This window comes from Nycticebus coucang, chromosome 11 (assembly GCF_027406575.1).
Source record: "Nycticebus coucang isolate mNycCou1 chromosome 11, mNycCou1.pri, whole genome shotgun sequence".
In the NCBI taxonomy this organism is placed as follows: Eukaryota; Metazoa; Chordata; class Mammalia; order Primates; family Lorisidae; genus Nycticebus; species Nycticebus coucang.
Genome location: NC_069790.1, coordinates 16,382,328 through 16,403,608, shown reverse-complemented (window position 1 = coordinate 16,403,608; position 21,281 = coordinate 16,382,328). Strand labels below are relative to the sequence as shown.

The window sequence follows — 21,281 nt, the reverse complement described above, 5'->3', positions numbered from 1 at the left end:
AAATTATCAAGACCTAAATTGTCATAACTCCACTCTTTACACATTCTCACTAGAGTTGCCACTACAAAAGGAGTCATGTAGAATATCTCAGCCCAAACAGTCACATCCAGAATAGTCTCACACAAGTGTCTGTCATCTCCAGGACTCACTTAAGCCTACCCATCCAATACATGATGTCAACAAAAGTGAAGCAGGAAGAGGCAACGGTCCCAGGATCTAAAAGTATAAAACAAAACAAAGTATCTTTACCTGAATGTGCAGAAAATAGGCATACATCCCAACATAAGGCTCTAAACATTTCTTAGGTTATCATGTTTTTTTCTAATTCAGCTAAACATCATGCTATACTTTATATTCATACCCTAAATATTTTCTGAGTACTTATGCTAGATACCATGAAGAATACAAATATAAATAAAACAAAGTACCCGTCTTCAAGCTATAAACATAAAAATCTAGGTTTAAGTTTTAAAAAATCACATTTGGCTGAATTTTAGAGATTCTGCAGGCAGTCAATAAGCTAGAAATGCCCATATTATATGTTCTGGCATAACTATCATATCAAGCTGATGACCATGGTATAAAGTATTAGAAGGAACAGTGCATTTGAAAATCTCAAGATAATTTCAAATTTGACTCTGCAAATTGACAAATTGTATTAAGTCTTTTTTTTTTTTTTTTTTGAGACAGAGCCTCAAGCTGTCACCCTGGGTAGAGTGCCATGACATCACAGCTCACAGCAACCTCCAGCTCCTGGGCTCAAGCGATTCTCCTGACTCTGCCTCCCAAGTAGTTGGGACTATAGGCGCCTGCCACAACGCCTGGCTATTTTTTGGTTGCAGCCATCATTGTTGTTTGGAGGGCCCAGGCTGGATTCGAACCCACCAGCTCAGTGTATGTGGATGGCACCTTAGCCACGTGAGCCACAGGTGCCAAGCCTATTAAGTCTTTAAGTAATATACTTAGTCAAGTCTTTAAGCCCAATGAGCCTATTTCATTGACCATGCATTATCTCACAAAGTTGTGAGAACAAAATGAATACAATTGTTAAGACGTCGTGGTTCTGGGCAGTGCCTGTGGCTCAATGGGTAGGGCACCGGCTCCATATACAGAGGGTGGTGGGTTCGAAACCGGCCCCCACCAAACTGCAACAACAACAACAAAAAATAGCTGGGCATTGTGGTGGGCGCCTGTAGTCCCAGCCACTTAGGAAGCTGAGGCAAGATAATTGCCTAAGCTCAAGATTTGGAGGTTGCTGTGAGCTGTGATGCCATAGCACTCTACTGAGGGTGATAAAGTGAGACACTTTCTTAAAAAAAAAAAGTCATGGTTCTTATAATGTTCATGATTCTAATAAGTAATGATAAAACATATACTTACTTTTTTCACCAATGGTGACAAATTAATCAACTACTTTCTTATCCTGCCTCAAGAAGGGCCCCTAGGAGGCTTTTTTGTTCTTACTGGATTTGTAGTTAATGTATACATTTTTACAAATTGGTATATAATAAACATGTTTAAAAATAAATATGCACATTTATAGCCATGAGTATATTTAAGTTTATATTCACATACACCTTTCAAAAGAGAAATACTGAAGTCACCAATCTAATGGAAAAAAAATGTATCTACTTTAGAGATGGCCATTAGGCCAAATCTCAGAAGAATATGTATTTCATTTTGTTTTCTCTTTTTTTGAGATGGAATCCCACTTTGTCACTCTCAGTAGAGTGCTATAGTGTCCTAGCTCACAGCAATCTCAAACTCTTGGGCTCAAATGATCCTCTTGCCTCAGCCTCCCCAGTAGCTGGGACTACAGGTACCTGCCACACCTGCCACAATGCCCAGCTATTTCTAGAGATGAGGTCTCACTCTGGCTCAGACTGCTCTCAAACCCCTGACCTCAAGCTATGCACCAGCCTCCGCCTCCCAAAGTGTTAAGGATTACAGGCATGAGCCACTGCACCCAGCTACATACTGTATTTCATTATGTATTTAATATTTCTGATTAAACATTGATGAGAATGACAGAGGGTCACTTGAATGCTCTCACCTTAATGTGAATGTAAATTCTATAGGGACATAACTTTACTTGCATGTAAATTCTATAGGGACATAACTACATTATTCTATAGGGACATGAGTAATGTCTTTAACACAAAATCCCAGTTATGACTGTTGTAAACTAATCATTAATTCCAAACCAGGATTCTGGCAAAAATCATACCTACCTTGTAATTTCCCCAAAAGCATATATTAGATTTGAGTGGCAGTGAACATGATTGTGGTTACTATAATTTCCTTCCTTTTACATTTTACTAACATATTTGGTAATGCACAAGGTTTGATCATAAATAACAAAAAGCAAATTTACAAGTCGAAAAAAATTTAAGTGGATTTTAAAATAGAATGCTTCATGTTTTTTGAGTTGCACAGGTAAAATATTTAGGAATGTTCATGAGTTCTATAAGATATCAGCACTAATAATAAGTACCTTACAATGATGCCCTTTCATCCACGTACCTCAAAGAGATTAAATAGCATTGTTATTTCTTATATCTTTGAGAAGCAGACTGGTAGAAAGTTATTATTATCTCTATATTACAGACAGAGAACTAGGGCATAGAGAGGTTAAGTGACTTTGCTAGGGTCATATGGTGAGAACCAATAAAAAAGGGACTTGTTAATGTTGTCATTCCCAGTTTAGTATGTCATCCATTATATAGTTAATACACCTAAATTTATCTCTATTCTAGGAAAATTGAGAACAGTATACTTAAGTAATCTAAGAACTAAAGATAAGTGAATGCGTTCTCATTGTGTTCAAAAATACCGTTACAGGCGGTGCCTGTAGCTCAGTGGGTGGGGTGCCAGCCACATACACCCAAGCTGGCGGGTTCCAACTGGCCAGGGTCAGCTAAAACAACAACTGCAATACCAACAACAAAAATAGCCGGGCGCTGGGGGGCGGGGGCGCCTATAGTCCCAGCTACTGGAGAAACTGAGGCGAGTCACTTAAGCCCAAGAGTTTGAGTTTGAGGTTGCTGTGAGCTGTGATGCTACGGCACTCTACCCAAGGCAAAAGCTTGAGACTCTGCCTCAAAAAAAAAAAAAAAATACTGTTACACAGGAATATAGAGTAAAAACTGATAATTAGTCTCAAGTTTACAGTGTAGCTATTAGTTGTAGGGATTTGGCTACTTGTGGCTTTCTAAAGCCTCTGCTCAAAATGAACTATTCTACCTCTGACTGCTTTATGCCAGGTTAGCATAGTTGTCAACAACCAAGAAGCGTTGAGGCAGGCTGACTAATGAATTTGAGGTTGTCTTTCATCGTGTCCCTACTGCTCACTCTTCTGGAAGTCACCCTCCTAATTCTCTGTTCAGCAGATATTTGAGCAACCCATCATCCTCAATCCTTGCTTGGTTGCCAGTTTAAATAAGCTATCACCAATGATTAGATTAAAACATTTTAATTAAAGTATCAACACAGATTATATTTCATTTTGTTGAGTTTGATGCTAGTTACCAATGTCAGATTCAGTTTCTAGTACATCTGACCAGAAGGTCCTTAGAAGAGCATCAAGCATTAGAGTACTGGTCTATGGATGGGCACCTATTGCCATATGGGAATTTTTAAACATGTAATATTTTAGTAATTTTTTTCCAAGGTGAAAGAAGTGGTTTTGAACTGTAGTCAATGAAGTGAGACTGTAGTCAGCTTGGATGTGGTAATGTAAGCCTGTGGAGTTTCTGACTGCAGTCCAGTAAGTCTCCAGAGCTCTAGACCCATATTACAACTGCCTTCAGACAACATCATTCTTACTTCAAACTCACTAGTCAATACTGTACTCAATTTCTTCAAAAATGAGCTACCCCTTATTCAACTCATCCCAACCCTTCCTTATTTCATTTGGTAGAATACACCATTCTGTAGCACCCTGAGAGCAAAACAAGGCTTTTGCCACTTCCATATTCTTTTTAGAGACAGAATTTCACTTTGTCGCCCTGCCCTTGGTAGAGTGCCCTGGCATTACAGCTCACACCAACCTCAAACTCTCGGGCTTAAGTGATTCTGTTGCCTCAGACTCCCGAGTAGCTGGGACTACAGGCGCCTCCCACAACGCCCGGCTATTTTTCGTTGCAGTTTGGCCGGGCCGGGTTCAAGCCCGCCATCCCAGGTATATGGAGCCAGCTCCCTACCCACCGAGCAACAGGCGCCGCCTGCCAATTCCATATTCTGACCCAGCAGATGCCCCCAGCAACCAATTACCAGTTGATCTGGTCTCCTAAATATTTTAGGAATCCATCTCTTTTGGATGATCAATGCCATCACACAGGAGCCTTATCTCTTCTCTTCCTGACTTCTGCAATGGCCCCTTGTCTACAAGTTCTTCAAAAGCCCTGCTCCTCCCTCCAAATAAGGTGTTCTCCACTAACAGAAAAACAGCTTAAACTGTCTACCTGTCCAAGGCATGGAAAACATTGGCTCCTGTTTTCTTCTCCACCCTAATGTTTTCAACAACCTAGGCTTGAACTTTAACACCCTTAATTATTACTCAGTTTTTCCAACACACATTATTTATCCCTGTGCTACATGTCTTTTCTGTTTAGATGGGGATTTGCCATCCAACTCCTATTTTTGTGCTGGAAAATGCCTTATTTTTATCTTTAAAATTCTAACCTAAAATTAGTAAAGTCGTCCGTTCTTTCCTCTGTATACCATACTTCCAATCACGATTTTTGCTTTCTGTGTCTAGAGTCTGCCCACTAGACTGGGCATTTCTTGAGTAGGTCTTGCCAGGCACGCAGCTGGAACTCAAACTGGGGGCGAGAATGGGGCGGGGGGTAGAATAAATACATGTCAAGAGAGAAGAATCTGTGCCTGCTAACGGATTAACGACGTATTTGGAAGGATTTAAATAAAGCTACCAAATCACAGTGGCAGGATTTAAATAAAGCTACCAAATCACAGTGCCATGCCGGCTGCAGGATGATCTCAGCACCACACCGACACTACCCTTGGGGTGTCGCAGGGGGGTCCTAGGCTCCCCCGAAAAAACTGGCAGTCCATCGTGGAGCTGAGTTCTCCAAGGGTCAGCAGTTAGATGAGGCCCAGGGCAATCACCGACACCCTCCAGCCAGGGCGGGCAACTGATCCACCTTCTAGGATTTGGCCCACGACATGCCACGTCTCCAGTTCCTCTCTGAAAAACTCCGGCCAAGGAACGGAGCGCCCCCAACTCTAAGACGCCCTAGGAGGAAGAGTCCCCGCTAGAAGCAAGATGGCGGCCTCCGCTCTCCCCTCCTTCCCTTAAGATCCCCCTCCGGGTCCCCCAAAGAAAGACAAGGACCGCAGCGCCGACGCCGAGATCCGGGAACCTCCGCGAGGCCCGCGGCCACTCCCGGGCCCTCGGGAGGTGACTTCACCTCGCGGCACTCAGAGGGAGTCTCCCGAAACGCAACGCAGACCGCCCTCTACACGCGAGGCGGAGGCCAGCCAACTCTCGCCCATCAAACCATTGTTCTCCGGCCCGGGCCCTTGATCACCCTCCTCTCAGCCAGAGGACAGGAAGTCGCTCCCCAGCGGCCCCGCCCCTCATCCCAGCGCCCCGGAAGTGATCGGTGGCTGCTGCTGCAGAGCCGCCAGGAGGAGGGTGGAACTCCCCAAAGCGGAGCGCTGGAGTCCTCCTCCACCTCCTCCTCCTCCAGCCTCTTCGGATCCGCCGCCGCCCGTCCGACTCCTCCTTCTGCCGCTGCCCGCGCGGCGCCTCCCAGGCGACAAGGGCTCAGCATCCTTCGGCCGGAGCCGGCGCTGCCGCGGCTTCTGGAGCCCGTGGGGCGGCGGAGCGGCTCGCGGTGCAGGTGAGCGATGCCCGCCCGGCCTCCCGGGGAGGGGCTGGGGCCGCCAGGGTGGTGGCGGGGGTGTGTCCGGGTGGCAGTGGGCTGAGGCCCAAGCACCAGGTCGGGCTGCCGGGATTGCACATCCCGAGTTCCTCCCCGGGACGAGCTACCGCAGAATGAGCCCGGGCTGGAACCCGGCGCGCCGCGTTCGCGCTGTGCGGGTGAGTGCGCCCCCGAGAGCGGGCGGCTGCAGCGAGGGCCCCCGCGCCCGGCAGCCCCTCGGAGTTGGCCTAGTCGGAAGGTCACCTCGCACCTCGGGAGGTCCTCGCGACCCCGGGAACCCGCCGCCGCCGCAGTCCCCGCGCCGCACTCCGCCCTTTTCCGCTCCTTCGCTTTTCACTCCTTGTCTGTACCAGAGGAGTTGCTTTTTAAGCATCTCGGCCAGGGTTTTTTGTATTTTGGTCTTTTGGCTGTTTGTTTGTTTTTTCTTTGCCAGTTGAAGGAATGACTTTTTCAGACTTGAAGTCATTAGACGCTATTCGGAATCGAATAGTTGGCCTTGGGTTCTCGCACAGGTTTAGCCCATATTCGGCTAATCTAGCCTCTAAAACGAGGAAGAGAATGTAGATATTTTAGGTGAGGGCGTGTTTCCTTCGTGTTCGTTCCTGAAAAATTTCCAGAAGTGGAAGATGTGATTTGTATGGTTTAGCCGGTGTACATAGGTGTAAGTAGGCGAGGGTGTCTGCACACAGAGGTGGCAGTGTTGTTTCAGGGTTTAGGGAGAATTAGGGAGTTAACTGGTCTTTGCTTGGAAACCTGAATGTCCAGACTTGTGAGAGCTCATCTAAGTGTCATTGAGGTAGTATGAGAACTTCAGTGCCACGCCCTACGTGTCAAGCTGAAAAGCACCTAATTTACAAATTGTATTTGGTCTGCTTGGGGGACAATCTTTATAAAACATGTGTCATAAGTTAATTCTTTTCCTGAAAGTAAATTACAACTTGAATCACGTTCCAAAAATTGGATAACAAATTTCGTTAGTAAACTTTTAACAGTATAAGGCATTCCTTTTAGCTTATATTTACTGATGCATTTAAATGTATCTTATTAGCTAATGTTTTTCTCTTCCTATTAAGACAGTGTTAAAAATGACTTGTATTCAAATAAAATATTATTATAAAATATTACCTTAAATGTTTTTAGGCCTTGAATTTCTTCAGAGCCACGTCTTATCATTGTTTCCATGCAGTGTGCCTAGAACAGAGAAGTTACTCGCACTTTTCTTCACTGAATGAATGAATGAATGTGTAGGTGATCTCACAGTCATCTTCCAGGAGCCACTTTTATTTTGTTGGGCTAGAGTGTTTGTTTTTGTTTTGTTTCAGACTCTTGGTAATTACAGACTCTTCTCTGTCTTTCTGTTCTTTAGCAAAGTCAAAGAATAATTCAAGAAGAATTCTTTGCCTTCTTAAACACTATCCTTCTCTCAGACTAAAATTATATTTGGGGGGATTGTGATAGGAGATCATAATTAACTGGTATTCCAGTGTTTTGTATTTGGGGGATTGTGGTAGGAGATACAACAACTGGTATTCCACTATTAAATGTGTACTACTTGAGCATATTAAGGATTAGCAGGAAGAGATTTCCTGGTAATAGGCAGTGAATTTATTTTGGGGGTTGATAACCATACCCTAAAAGAGAGAATTAGGAGTTACCACTGTTTGGAAAACATGGTGAATCCCAGAATTACTTATAGTAGCTCATTCTTATGTATACGTGAAGTCCTCTGACATCCTGATGTGACCTTGGCATGATTTACCAATAGCCATTTTCACATTTCCTTTCCAAAATCCAGATGCAGTTCTGTGTGTCTGCTGAGTGTGCAGCAATCTGTATCACTTATGTTGAAGCAGTACTTCATTACAGCACTTTGTTCAGAGGGCTTTGAGAAAAAAAGGGGGCAAATTGTAGGAAAGACTCTTGTCTACCATTTGTGAGGTGAGATTTTTTTCCAATGGATGATTAGATTCTTTTCACTTTAGGGAGATTCAAATAAGAAAAAAAATGTTGATACCTTCTTTCCTCTCAAAATACCTGTTGGTGGTCTTGCACTGGTTTTCCAAACTCAGCCTCTGTAGACTGTAAATAAATGGTTATCAGTATCACTTCGGTATATGTGTTTATCAGTGTAATATGCACTTGTGTACTTCACTAGATGAGTGACAAGGACAGTCACTTTTAAAATACTAGAAGAAGAGGCTATGAATGTTAATGAGAAAAAAGCTTATGATTTTGAAGGAGTAGGGAGATAGTTTATTATTTTTATTGTTTTATAAAATGTTTTTATTCTTAGACAATAAGGAAAGGGAAGCCTACAGTTTTTTATCTCAGTGATATTAATAGTATACAGAGAGGGCTGGGCATGGTGGCTCATGCCTGTAATCCTAGCACTCTTGGAGGCTGACGTGGGTGGATTGCCTCTATGGTAGTAATGGTTCTTATATACAGTAGAACCTATGTAAATTGACCACCCAAGGGACTGCAACAACAGGTCAACCTATAGCAGTCGGTTAACATAAGGAACTAGGCCTTTTGTACTGACATGTACACATGGGGCATGTCTGGGTTATGAAAATTAGGTCAACTTATGGATGTGGTCAGTGTAAGGAGGTGGTCAACTATGGAGGTTCTACTGTATTGATTACCTACCCAGTGCTGTGATAGGAGCTTTACTTATATTACTTCCAATCTCCTCAGTATCTCCACAAGATAGATAGTTAAAAAAAAAAAAGATAGATAGTTTTCTTATACTTTATTAAGGTTAAGTGAAGTATTTGCCAGAGGCTGGGCACATAGCTGGTGTATAGTAAAAGCCTGGTTTTGAAAGTTATGATTTCTGAGAGTATTGTGTTTGTAGTTAATCCTGAAAGGCTGAGTAAAAGAGGATTCTGATTGAGCCATGAGCCGGAGCTTTGGGAAAGGCTTCAGCACTCTTGGCCATCAAGTGTGGCCAAGGTTTACCAGTGACGCTGGCTAGATGGCCTGAAGCAACAATCAACCATTCTTTTTATGTACAGTGTACCTGTAAGTACAGTATTACCCCTCTCTGTGTGGTTATTGTGCATTGTTCTTACAGGTATTGTGGTAGAGTATTAGGAACTCAGCTCTGGTGTTTGATTAGTGCATTTTACTTCTAAAGTACCTGAACTGCCCCTATTTGTGAGATGTACCATCAGCTTATTTGTTGTGACCTTTCCTTGAAATGATGTTGGTTTTTAGTTCTTTCTTTCGCTAATGAAAATGGGAGAGAGGTTATGGATGATAGTAGGAAGAATGTAAAAGAAGCAGAGATTTGCTGAGTCTGTTTTTGCCATTCAAAACTGTACAAGATGCCCAAGGTGAGTACTTCAAAGGTGCCTGTAGTGATTTTTAGCGAAGTATGTAGCACTTTTTCTTTCTTTTTTTTTTTTTTTTTGAGACAGAGCCTCAAGCTGTGGCCCTGAGTAGAGTGTGGTGGCATCACAGCTCAAAGCAACCTCCAACTCCTGGGCTCAAGCGATTCTCCTGCCTTCACCTCCCAAGTAGCGGGGACTACAGGTGCCCACCATAACACCCAGCTATTTTTGGGTTGCAGCTGTCATTGTTGTTTGCTGGGCCCAGGCTGGATTCAAATCCGCCAGCTCAGGTATATGTGGCTGGCGCTTTAGCCGCTTGAGCCACAGGCGCTGAGCCATGTAGCACTTTTTCTAAGAGGGGTTTGCAGACTTAATTGTCAGACCTCGTATGTCATTTTCTCTTTGGGTTTAGTATGGAAGCTTATAGGTGGCAGAACTCTCTTTTGTAAGAGTCTAATTGTCCTTCGGTGGTAGTAGAATTCTCTTAGCTCTTTCCAAGTCTGTGCACTTTTTTTTTTTTAAGAGACAGAGTCTCACTTTGTCACCCTTGGTAGAGTACCGTGGCGTCACAGCTCACAGCAGCTTCCAACCCCTGGACTTAGGCGATTCTCTTGCCTCAGCCTCCCGATTAGCTGGGACTACAGGTGCCCGCCACAATGCCCGGCTATTTTTTTGTTGCAGTTTGGCTGGGGCCGGGTTTGAACCCTCCACCCCTGGTACATGGGGCCTGTGCCCTACCCACTGAACCACAGGCATCGCCCCTGTGCACTTTTTTTAAACGCATAAATAGGCTTAATTTGAAGGATATATTCATCTTTTAAAGGATAAAGTCCAGTATTCTGTACTATATATAAAAAACTGTATATATAACTATAATGTGTAAAAAAGTATATCTTTAAATAAAAACAAAGCACATTCCCTGGCTCCCATGAGTAACAGTGATTCTTTGTTTCTCTTTAGATCTCAAATACCTTTTTTTTTTTTTGAGACAGAGTCTCACATTGTTGCCCTGGTAGAGTGCTGTGGTGTCACAGCTCACAGCAACCTCAAATTCTTGGGCTTAAGTGATTCTCTTGCCTCAACCTCCCAAGTAGCTGGGACTATAAGTGCCCACCACAAGGCCTGACTGTTTTTTGGTTGTAGTTGTCATTGTTGTTTGGCAGGCCCTGGTTGGATTTGAACCCTCCAGCTCTGGTATATGTGACTAGAGCCCTAGCTGCTGAGTGGCAGGTCCGGAGTCCCAAATACGTTTCTTAACTACCTTTCTGTAAGTGGTTACCATGTAGACAAAAAGGAAATTAAAGCTCTGTGAGTTTTTTTAAGGATTTGTGAATAAATTTTAGAAGAGAATTTGCATCTTTGATTTAATTATACATAAAAGTGAAGATGTATTTCCTCAAAGTCAAGCAGGTAGTCTGTATAAGTCAAAAAAGGCAAGTTTCCATGAAATATTAGGATACTATTCTTAAAGGCCTTCAGAGTTCTAGAGTTCTGTATTAAATTCAATAGACGGATGTAAGTAACACTAATACACATAATCTCCTTAAAGTCTGGGATCCAATTTTATTGCTGAATTCACCTTTGAAACTACATATCAGAGTTGTTTTTTTTTTTTTTTTTGAGACAGTCTTCAGCTTTCACCCTGGGTTGAGTGCTGTGGCATCATAGCTCACAGCGACCTCAAAGTCCTGGGCCCAAGTAATTCTCTTGCCTTAGCCTCCCACGTAGCCGGGACTACAGGCACCCGCCAAACTACAGGCACCCGCCAAAATAGCTCAAAACACTGAGCTATTTTTGGACCAGGCTGGATTCGAACCTGCCAGCTCCTGTGTATGTGGCTGGCGCCCTGGCCGCCTGAGCTCAGGCTCTGAGGTGTACATTTCGGAGTTTGACAATATTATTTTGGACAATAAAACAGCAAGATTATGAAATGACTTCCAGATGCATTGTGAAGGTGGGGCAGAGATCCCCAGTTTCCACAGTGATGATTGTGGCTATCTAAGCCACAGGTTCTGTTTCTTTCTGCAGTTGAGTAGCCAGCATCGTAATCCATTAAAAGTACAGGTTGCAGCCCTGAGTAATTGCAGATGCTTTAGTTAGCTGTCCTGTGTGGATGTATTCTGGATTACTGTAGCAGCCTCTTGCCTCTGGTTGGACCCTCTCTTATCTTTTTCCCATTGTTAGAACAGTCATGAAACTTCCCTGCTTAAAATCCTCATGTGGCTCCTCTTTGCCCATTAATAAAATTCAAACTCCTTTTCTTCTTCTTCTTTTTTTTTTTTTGGACAGAGTCTCATTATGTTGCCCTCGGTAGAGTGCTGTGACATCACAGCTCACAGCAACCTCAAACTCTTGGGCCTAAGCGATTCTCTTGCCTCAACCTCCTCCAAGTAGCTAGGACTGCAGGCACCCGCCACAATGCCCGACTATTTTTTGGTTGTAGTGGTTATTGTTGTTTGGCAGGCCTGGGCTGGGTTCGAACCCACCAGTTCCATTTATGGGGCTGGCGCCCTAGCTGCTGAGCTATAGGTGCCCAGCCAAACTCCTTTTATTTTTTTTATTTTTATTTTTTTATAGAGACAGAGTCTCACTTTATGGCCCTCGGTAGAGTGCCGTGGCCTCACACAGCTCTCAGCAACCTCCAACTCCTGGGCTTAAGCGATTCTCTTGCCTCAGCCTCCCAAGTAGCTGGGACTACAGGCGCCCGCCACAACGCCCAGCTATTTTTTGGTTGCAGTTCAGCCGGGGCCAGGTTTGAACCCGCCACCCTCAGTATATGGGGCCGGCGCCGCCCTCCTTTTATTCTTAATCTCATTACAAAACATTCCAGATGTACTCCTTACCTAACTCTAGCCACGTCTCTCTTTTACTGTGATGTGATTCACTTCTAGCAACACAGACCTTTTGGAATGCTAGTGTTTACTCATTCCCCCATTTCTCCTTCCTGGAATTCTAGCCGCTCCTCCTTCCCCTAGTCTATTATACTCCTGGACCTTCAGGACTCTGGGTTATTATGCCTTTTCAAAAATGAGGTTCTACTCAGTTAGATTCTTTGTCTGGACCTCATCCTTCAAAAAAAAATGTATCTTCCAGACTCTTTTAGTTGCTTTTCTTATGTGCTGTCATAACATCTGTTCTGGTACTTGCTGTGCTATGTAGAGTACTTACATTAGCTTATTGTAAACTTCGTTGACCACAATCCACAGTTACCTCACAACTACACACACACACTCTTTCTCTCTCTCTCTCTTAGAAAGACTTTATCAGAAGTTCCCAAATTTTCTCAATTTGTGGCACCTTACTATATCACTAATTTTTCCACAGCATCCCTAGGTCAAAAGAAGCACTTTAACAGTTTGATTTATTAAATAGTAAAGTCCAAACAACTTAAACAATTATCTTTGAACAATTCAATAGCTATTTGAAAAGATAATCTACTTAAACTACACTAAATAACTTTCATTCTTAAGAGCATAGTACTCTGTTGTATGTACTATGGTATTTTCTTTTTTTTTTTTTTATTGTTTTGTTTTTTTATTGTTGGGGATTCATTGAGGGTACAATAAGCCAGGTTACACTGATTGCAATTGTTAGGTAAAGTCCTTCTTGCAATCATGTCTTGCCCCCATAAAGTGTGACACACACCAAGGCCCCACCCACCTCCCTCCTTCCCTCTTTCTGTTTCCTCCCCCATAACCTTAATTGTCGTTAATTGTCCTCATATCAAAATTGAGTACATAGGATTCATGCTTCTCCATTCTTGTGATGCTTTACTAAGAATAATATCTTCCACGTCCATCCAGGTTAATACGAAGGATGTAAAGTCTCCATTTTTTTTAATGGCTGAATAGTATTCCATGGTATACATATACCACAGCTTGTTAATCCATTCCTGGGTTGGTGGGCATTTAGGCTGTTTCCACATTTTGGCGACTGTAAATTGAGCTGCAATAAACAGTCTAGTACAAGTGTCCTTATGATAAAAGGATTTCTTTCCTTCTGGGTAGATGCCCAGTAATGGGATTGCAGGATCAAATGGGAGGTCTAGCTTGAGTGCTTTGAGGATTCTCCATACTTCCTTCCAGAAAGGTTGTACTAGTTTGCAGTCCCACCAGCAGTGTAAAAGTGTTCCCTTCTCTCCACATCCACGCCAGCATCTGCAGTTTTGAGATTTTGTGATGTGGGCCATTCTCACTGGGGTTAGATGATATCTCAGGGTTGTTTTGATTTGCATTTCTCTAATATATAGAGATGATGAACATTTTTTCATGTGTTTGTTAGCCATTTGTCTGTCGTCTTTAGAGAAAGTTCTATTCATGTCTCTTGCCCATTGATATAAGGGATTGTTGGCTTTTTTCATGTGGATTAATTTGAGTTCTCTATAGATCCTAGTTATCAAGCTTTTGTCTGATTGAAAATATGCAAATATCCTTTCCCATTGTGTAGGTTGTCTCTTTGCTTTGGTTATTGTCTCCTTAGCTGTACAGAAGCTTTTCAGTTTAATGAAGTCCCATTTGTTTATTTTTGTTGTTGTTGCAATTGCCATGGCAGTCTTCTTCATGAAGTCTTTCCCCAGGCCAATATCTTCCAGTGTTTTTCCTATGCTTTCTTGGAGGGTTTTTATTGTTTCATGCCTTAAGTTTAAGTCCTTTATCCATCTTGAATCAATTTTTGTGAGTGGGGAAAGGTGTGGGTCCAGTTTCAGTCTTTTACATGTAGACATCCAGTTCTCCCAACACCATTTATTGAATAGGGAGTCTTTCCCCCAAGGTATGTTCTTGTTTGGTTTATCAAAGATTAGGTGGTTGTAAGATGTTAGTTTCATTTCTTGGTTTTCCATTCGATTCCAAGTGTCTATGTCTCTGTTTTTGTGCCAGTACCATGCTGTCTTGAGCACTATGGCTTTGTAGTACAGACTAAAATCTGGTATGCTGATGCCCCCAGCTTTATTTTTATTACAGAGAACTGCCTTAGCTATACGGGGTTTTTTCCAGTTCCATACAAAACGCAGAATCATTTTTTCCAAATCTTGAAAGTACGATGTTGGTATTTTGATAGGAATGGCATTGAATAGGTAGATTGCTTTGGGAAGTATGGACATTTTAACAATGTTGATTCTTCCCATCCATGAGCATGGTATGTTCTTCCATTTGTTAATATCCTCTGCTATTTCCTTTCTGAGGATTTCATAGTTTTCTTTATACAGGTCCTTCACCTCCTTCGTTAGGTATATTCCTAGGTATTTGATTTTCTTTGAGACTATGGTGAAGGGAGTTGTGTCCTTAATTAGCTTCTCATCTTGACTGTTATTGGTGTACACAAAGGCTACTGACTTGTGGACATTGATTTTATATCCTGAAACATTACTGTATTTTTTGATGACTTCTAGGAGTCTTGTGGTTGAGTCTTTGGGGTTCTCTAAGTATAAGATCATGTCGTCAGCAAAGAGGGAGAGTTTGACCTCCTCTGCTCCCATTTGGATTCCCTTTATTTCCTTGTCTTGCCTAATTGTATTGGCTAGAACTTCCAGCACTATGTTGAATAGTAAAGGTGACAGAGGACAACCTTGTCTGGTTCCAGTTCTAAGAGGAAAAGCTTTCAGTTTTACTCCATTCAGTAAAATATTTTCAATGAATGTCCTACTTGGACATTAAAGTCATTTCCAGTATTTTGCAATCACAAATGATGTTACAATGAAAAGCTTCCTGTACAAGTATTTTTGTGTTTTAGAGGTATATCTTTAGGATAAATGCATATATAAATTTCCTAAGATGGTGCCAAATTCCTCTCCCTATGGAGCCGTATTGTTTGACAGTCCCACCAGCCCTGAATGGGTGGAGAATGTGGTTCCCCACAGCCTCACCAGCAGAGTGTTCTGTTAGCTTTGACTTTCTGACAACTTAATGAGTAATAAATGGTATCTCAGCATAGTTTTCATTTGTATCTCTCTAATTACAAGTGAATTGAATGTTTATTCAGATGTTTAAGGGCCATTTTAATATTTCTTTTTGTTAATGTTATATTGCCCATTTTCAATGTGATTTTTGGGTTTTTTTCTCCTCAGCTTTTAAAAGTTCTTTATATTTAAGAATATTAGCCATTTAGCATTTGTTGCAGGTTTTTTTGGGCATTGCTTCTAGAGTTATTTGCCATGTAGGAATACTCAAAAATATTTAATATAATTTATATATTAAAATATATATTTAAATACTCAAATATATTCTGTATACTCAGATATATTAAAATTATTGTATCTGGAGTTTTAGTTTTATTTAGAAGGCCTTTCCTCAGGTTATGGAGGAATTCACACGTACTTTCTTCTAGTATTCTTACAGCTTTATTTTTCACTTTTAGTTCTATTTGGAGTATATTTCTGTATGTGCTGTGAGGCATGGGTCTGATTTTATCCTTTTCTAGTGATTGTCCAGTTGTCCCAGTAACATTTATTTTTTAAAAAATGTTTATCCCTTTGTCATATACTACATTTCTATACGTAGTTAGGCATACTTATTCTGTTGGGTTGTCTGACCAATCACGCACTGTATCCACACCACATAATCACAGAGGCTTTGTGGGATGCTTCAGTATTCTGGAGGGTGAGTCCCCATTGTAGCTTCTCCTCTTCCGTGTTTTCCTTGCTCTTGTTGCATCTTTTATTTTTCTATATGAATTTCAGCATCAGTTTGTCTAACTTCACTAAAAAACTCATTGCTATTTTTATTGGTTTGTATTAAACTCATGATTTAACTTAGGAAGAACTGACATCTTGAGGATGTGGAGATATCTTAACCTAGAACAAGCAATGTCTTTTCATTTTCTTAAGTCTACGTTTGTGTCTTTGAGGAATGGTTTATAGTTTTCTTCATGTAACTTTTGAGCATTTTTTGTTAAGCTTATTCCTAAGTATTTTATCTTGTCTATTGCCATTATAAATATTTTTCTTTGCAATTGTGTCTTGTTAATATTTAAGTATATGAATAGTGTTGATTTCTGCATATTTTCCTACTACCTTGCCAAATTCTTTCTGTTCTTTTTCAAATTCTTATAGTTATTCTTATCATTGCTTTTCTTAGATGTTCCAGATATACTATTATGTCATCTGTAAATAGAGAGTTTTCTCCTCCTTCTTTTCCAATATTTATGCCTTTAACTGTTAATCTTACTGAATTGCATTGACTGATATTTCCAGAACAATGATAAATAGCAGTGTAATAACAGAGGTACTGATTGTTTTATTCTATTACCTTTGCATGCATTTGTATATACACACTGGGTAAATACTGTGATGACAGGCAGGAAAGGTCGGCTTTCCTAGTGGGCAGAAGCAAAATATACTGATGAGCACGATAAGGACAGCTCTGTGGTTTCCCAGCTCATACAGCCTGTCCTGAATGACTGTCTGGTCATTGTGGGTGCCTGTCGTCCCAGCTACTTGGGAGGCTGAGGCAGGTGAATTGCTTGAGCCCAGGAGTTTGAGTTTGCTGTGACAATGCTCTACCCAGGGCAACAAAGTAAAACTCTTGTCTCGAAAAAAAAAAAAAAGTTTATTTTTATCTGATTACAACTGAGTTTTTTTATACATTCATTCATCATTTATATTTATTACTCTGTGGACTTTTAAAATGTCTTTTGGTTATTTATTTATTTATTGCACTAGCGAGCTGAATCTTCTGTATAGTAATAGGTTTATTGAAATAATTCATATACCTTAAAATTCACCCTTTAAAAAAAGTGTGCAGGCTCAGCACCTGTAGCTCAAGCAGCTAAGGCACCAGCCACATACACCAGAGCTGGTGGGTTCGAATCCAGCCCGGGCCTGCCAAACAACAATGACAACTACAGCCAAAAAATAGCCGGGCGTTGTGGCAGGCGCCTGTAGTCCCAGCTACTTTGGGAGGCCAAGGCAAGAGAATCGCTTGAGACCAGGAGCTGGAGGTTGCTTCAAAAAACAAAAAAAAAGAAAAGAAAAGTGCAATTTTAGTGATTTTTATAGTCATAGAGTTAGGCAACCATGACTACGTAATTCTAAAATATTTTTATTACTCCCCAAAGGAAAGCCATGCTTATTGGCCATCATTCCTGATTTTTTCTTAGCCTTTGGTTACTTCTTCAGCCTCTGGCTACTACTAATCTACTTCCTGTCTCTACAGATTTACCTGGGGAAATTTTTTGCATTCCATAAATGGAATCATAATGATATGTGGTCTTTGTGTCTGGTTACTTTCATTTAACATAATGTTTTGCAAGTTCATCTATTTTGTAGCATGTAGCAATACTTCATTTGCTTTTATAGCTGAACAATGTTCCTTTGTATGCATACGCCATATTTTGTTTATTTATCAGTTGAAAGACTTTTGGAGGCCAGGAATGGTGGCTCATCCCTGTAATGTTAGCACTCTGGGAGGCTGAGGGGAGTGGATTGCCTGAGCTCCCTATTTTGAGACCAGCCTGAGCCAGAGCAAGACGTGGTATGTAAAAATAGCTGGGCATTGTGGTGGGTGCCTCACAGCAACTTCAAACTCTTGGGCTTAAGCGATCTCTTGCCCCAGCCTCCCAAGTACATGGGACTACAGGTGCCCACCACAACGCCCGGCTATTTTTTTTGTTGTTGTAGTTGTCGCCATTATTTGGCGGGCTGGGGCTGATTTCAAACCCGCCATCCTCAGTGTATGTGGCCAGCACTGTAACCGCTGAGCAGCAGGCGCTGAGCCACATAACTCTGAGTTTAACATTTTGAGGACCTGCCAAACTGTTTTCTAAAGCAGCTGCACTATTTTATATTCCCAGTAGCAGTGTTGTGGGGGTTCCTTGATTTTTCCCATCTTCACCAACACTTATTATTACCCATCTTTTTGATTATACCCATGCTAGTGAGTATGATTTCTATCTTTGCCCAGGCTTTCCTCTGTGTGTATGAAGTAATTAATCTACATCTTCATGTATCATGTCTTTTTCTTAGATATCTTAGTTTGAGGTTTCAAAGGCAGGAATGCTTTCATTTTTTTTGAGACAGAATCTCACTCTGTTGTCCTGGGTAGAGTGCCATGGTGTTGTAACTCACAGCAACCTCCAGATTCTTGGACTCAAAGCATCCTCTTGCCTCAGCTTCCCAAGTAGGTAGAACTATAGGCACCCTGCACAACACCCGGCTAAAAATGCTTCCTTTATTGTAAAAACTGTAAATAGAACTTTTTGTTTGCACTTCCAGGTGAACGTTCCTTATGATTCGTTAATAAGATTTCTCTTTTATATTACTGTGTTTGATGAGTTTTAAGTTTTTAAAACATTAAATTGTTAAAAACATGCTGTTACAAGTGTGGCATAGCAAGTAATAAGACAAAATGAGCTAGAGTAATGCAGTTTTATAATGAATTGTTATAATGAACATTGACAGTGTCTTTAAATGAATTGTTAGTTCAATGCTGACTACACAATTGAGGTGCCCCAAATATAGTGAGAGAAACCAGAAATGATGGCTAGATTTAATCAGGTATTTCTGTCCCTATCAACAGGAAGGTACAAAATGGAAAATTTTGTGCTTTAGTATACGTGATCTTGTTTGGTCTTTATATCAGCCAAGAAATATAGATGGGATAGGTATTCGTCCATATGGAAAAATTTATTCACTCTTATTCAGCAATGGTTTTTCGGTAATGCCTATAATCTTAGCAATTTCAGCACCAACTAATAAGTTTGTTGATTTGACTTAAATGATATTTCAAAAAATATTTGTTATGGCTGGGTCAGTGGCTCATACCTGTAATCCTAGCACTCTGGGAGGCTGAGGCAGGAGGATCCTTTGAGCCCAAGAGTTTGAGGTTGCTGTGAGCTAGGCACTCTAGTCTACGTGACAGAGTAAGACTCGGTCTCAAAAAAAAATATTTCTTAAAAATAGCATTTTCACAAAGCTTTAACTAGTTCACTTTCTGCGTAATTATTTTATTCTGTAAGTTCCTATTTGTTCCTTCTAGTTTCTAAATGCTAACAAAGAGTTTATACGTTAACTATGTGCTTCTAAAATGTACAGCTAACTGCACTGGTGATTCCTTTTGCGTTTGGTTACAATTTAAGATGAGAGCGTTGTTTTCCCCCAGCACTTTGTTTTGAAACATTTCAGACCTACAGAAAAGTTTAAGAAAGTAGCGTGGTACATTGGATGCCTAGATATTCACCAATCACCAATTATCGTTTTGCCACATTTGCTTTTTCTTTCTAAGTATGGGCGCTTTTATTTTTCTGAGCTATTTGAAAGTCGGAAAAATTTTATCTCTGTGTACTTCAGCTTACATCTTCCAAGAATAAAGACATCTCCTGCATTACCATAATATTGTGACACCTAAGAAATACTCAAAAACATTATTTAATATCTAGTGCAAATTCAGGTTTCCCAGTTGCCTCCTAATCTCTTTATTAGCTATTTTATACCCTGAACTAGGATCCAATCAAGGTTCACAATTTCTATTTTCTTACATCGTCTTTAGACTCTTATTTTTTTCTGTTGAACTTCTTGAGATGTAGTTTAAATATCATAAAATTCACCTATTACAGTTCACAGTTATTTTTGGTGACTTTACTGAGTTGTATCACCATTGTCTAGTTTTAAAACATTTTAATTCATAGTTTTAAACCTTGATAAGCTCCCTTATGCCAATTTTAGTTAATCCCTATTCTCCCTCCAACACAAGGCAACCAACCATTAGCTTATATTCTGTCTTCATAAAGTTTCCCTTTGTGAGGGTGGCGCCTGTGGCTCAGTGGGCAGGGTGCCAGACCCATATACCAAAGGTGGCGAGTTCAAACCCAGCCTGGGCCAAACTGCAACAAAAAGTAGCCCAGCATTGTGGCAGGCGCCTGTCTCCCAGCTACTCGGGAGGCTGAGGCAAGGGACTCGCCTAAGCCCAGGAGTTGGAGGTTGCTGTGAGCTATGTGACGCCATGGCACTCTACTGTGGCTGATAATGTGAAACTCTATCAAAAAAAAAAAAAAAAGTTACCCTTTGTGGACACTACATATGAATGGGATCATACAATGTATGGTTTTTTGTGTCTGGCATCTTTTACTTAGAGTAATGTTTCTCTAGTTCATTAATGTTGTAGCATGTTTTAGTTCTTTCCTTTTTGTTCCTGAGTACTGTTCCGTTATATCAGCAGTTCTCAACCTGTGGGTCGCGACCCATAGGAACTGTATTAAAGGGCCACGGCATTAGGAAGGTTGAGAACCACTACATTATATGGATATGCTAGATTTTGCTTATCCATTTATCAATTGATTGACTTTTGGATTATTGCCACTTTTTCATTGTTATGAATAATTTTGTGTCATTGTGTGGACATAAGTTTTGATCTTGATGAGAAATCAGTCAATCAACATTTCTCATCAACATTAAAACTTATGTCCACACAATGACACAACAAAATTATTCAACAGCGCCTATGGCTCAGTGGATAGGGCGCTGGCCCCATATACCGAGGATGGTGGGTTCCAATGGCTGAACTGCAACAAAAAGTAGCCAGGTGTTGTGGCCGGCGCCTGTAGTCCCAGCTACTCAGGAGGCTGAGGCAAGAGAATCGCTTAAGCCCGGGATTTGGAGGTTGCTATGAACTGTGATGCCACGGCACTCTACTAAGGGCGATAAAGTGAAGCTCTGTCTCTAAACAAAAAAAAAAGTTTTACTTTCTTATGGATATATTCCTAGGAGTGTAGTTGTTGAGATGTATGGTGAATTTGTGTTTAAGTAACTACCAAACTATTGTCCAAAGTGACTGAACGTTATTTTGCATTCATAGCAGCAATGTTTGAGGGCTCCTGTTTGCATTTTTACCAGTAGTTAAAGTGAGGACTTAAGGTAGGTAGGTTCTTAGAAAGTGTGTGACTTTACGCAAAATCAGTTTAACCATAGCTGAATTGATATAAACAACTTAGAAATACCCATAGGCGGCGCCTGTGGCTCAGTGAGTAGGGCGCCAGCCCCATATGCCGAGGGTGGCGGGTTCAGACCCAGCCCCGGCCAAACTGCAACAACAACAAAACAAAAAAAATA

At 41.2% G+C, this 21,281-nt stretch overlaps 1 protein-coding gene across 2 annotated transcripts in view; it reads left to right on the top strand.

Annotated features, from left to right (window-relative positions):
- Positions 1-5,665: 5,665 nt before the first annotated feature.
- The window catches only part of RALA (RAS like proto-oncogene A), a 91,228-nt gene continuing 75,612 nt past the window's right edge, over positions 5,666-21,281 (top strand). Inside the window, exon 1 of one of the 2 annotated variants that reach the window (XM_053553602.1) lies at positions 5,666-5,864. The gene's annotated coding sequence lies outside the window, so the exon portion shown is untranslated. Of the gene's footprint in view, positions 5,865-5,946; positions 6,065-21,281 lie in introns of those variants that run through there. The other variant, XM_053553603.1, reaches the window with a different exon arrangement.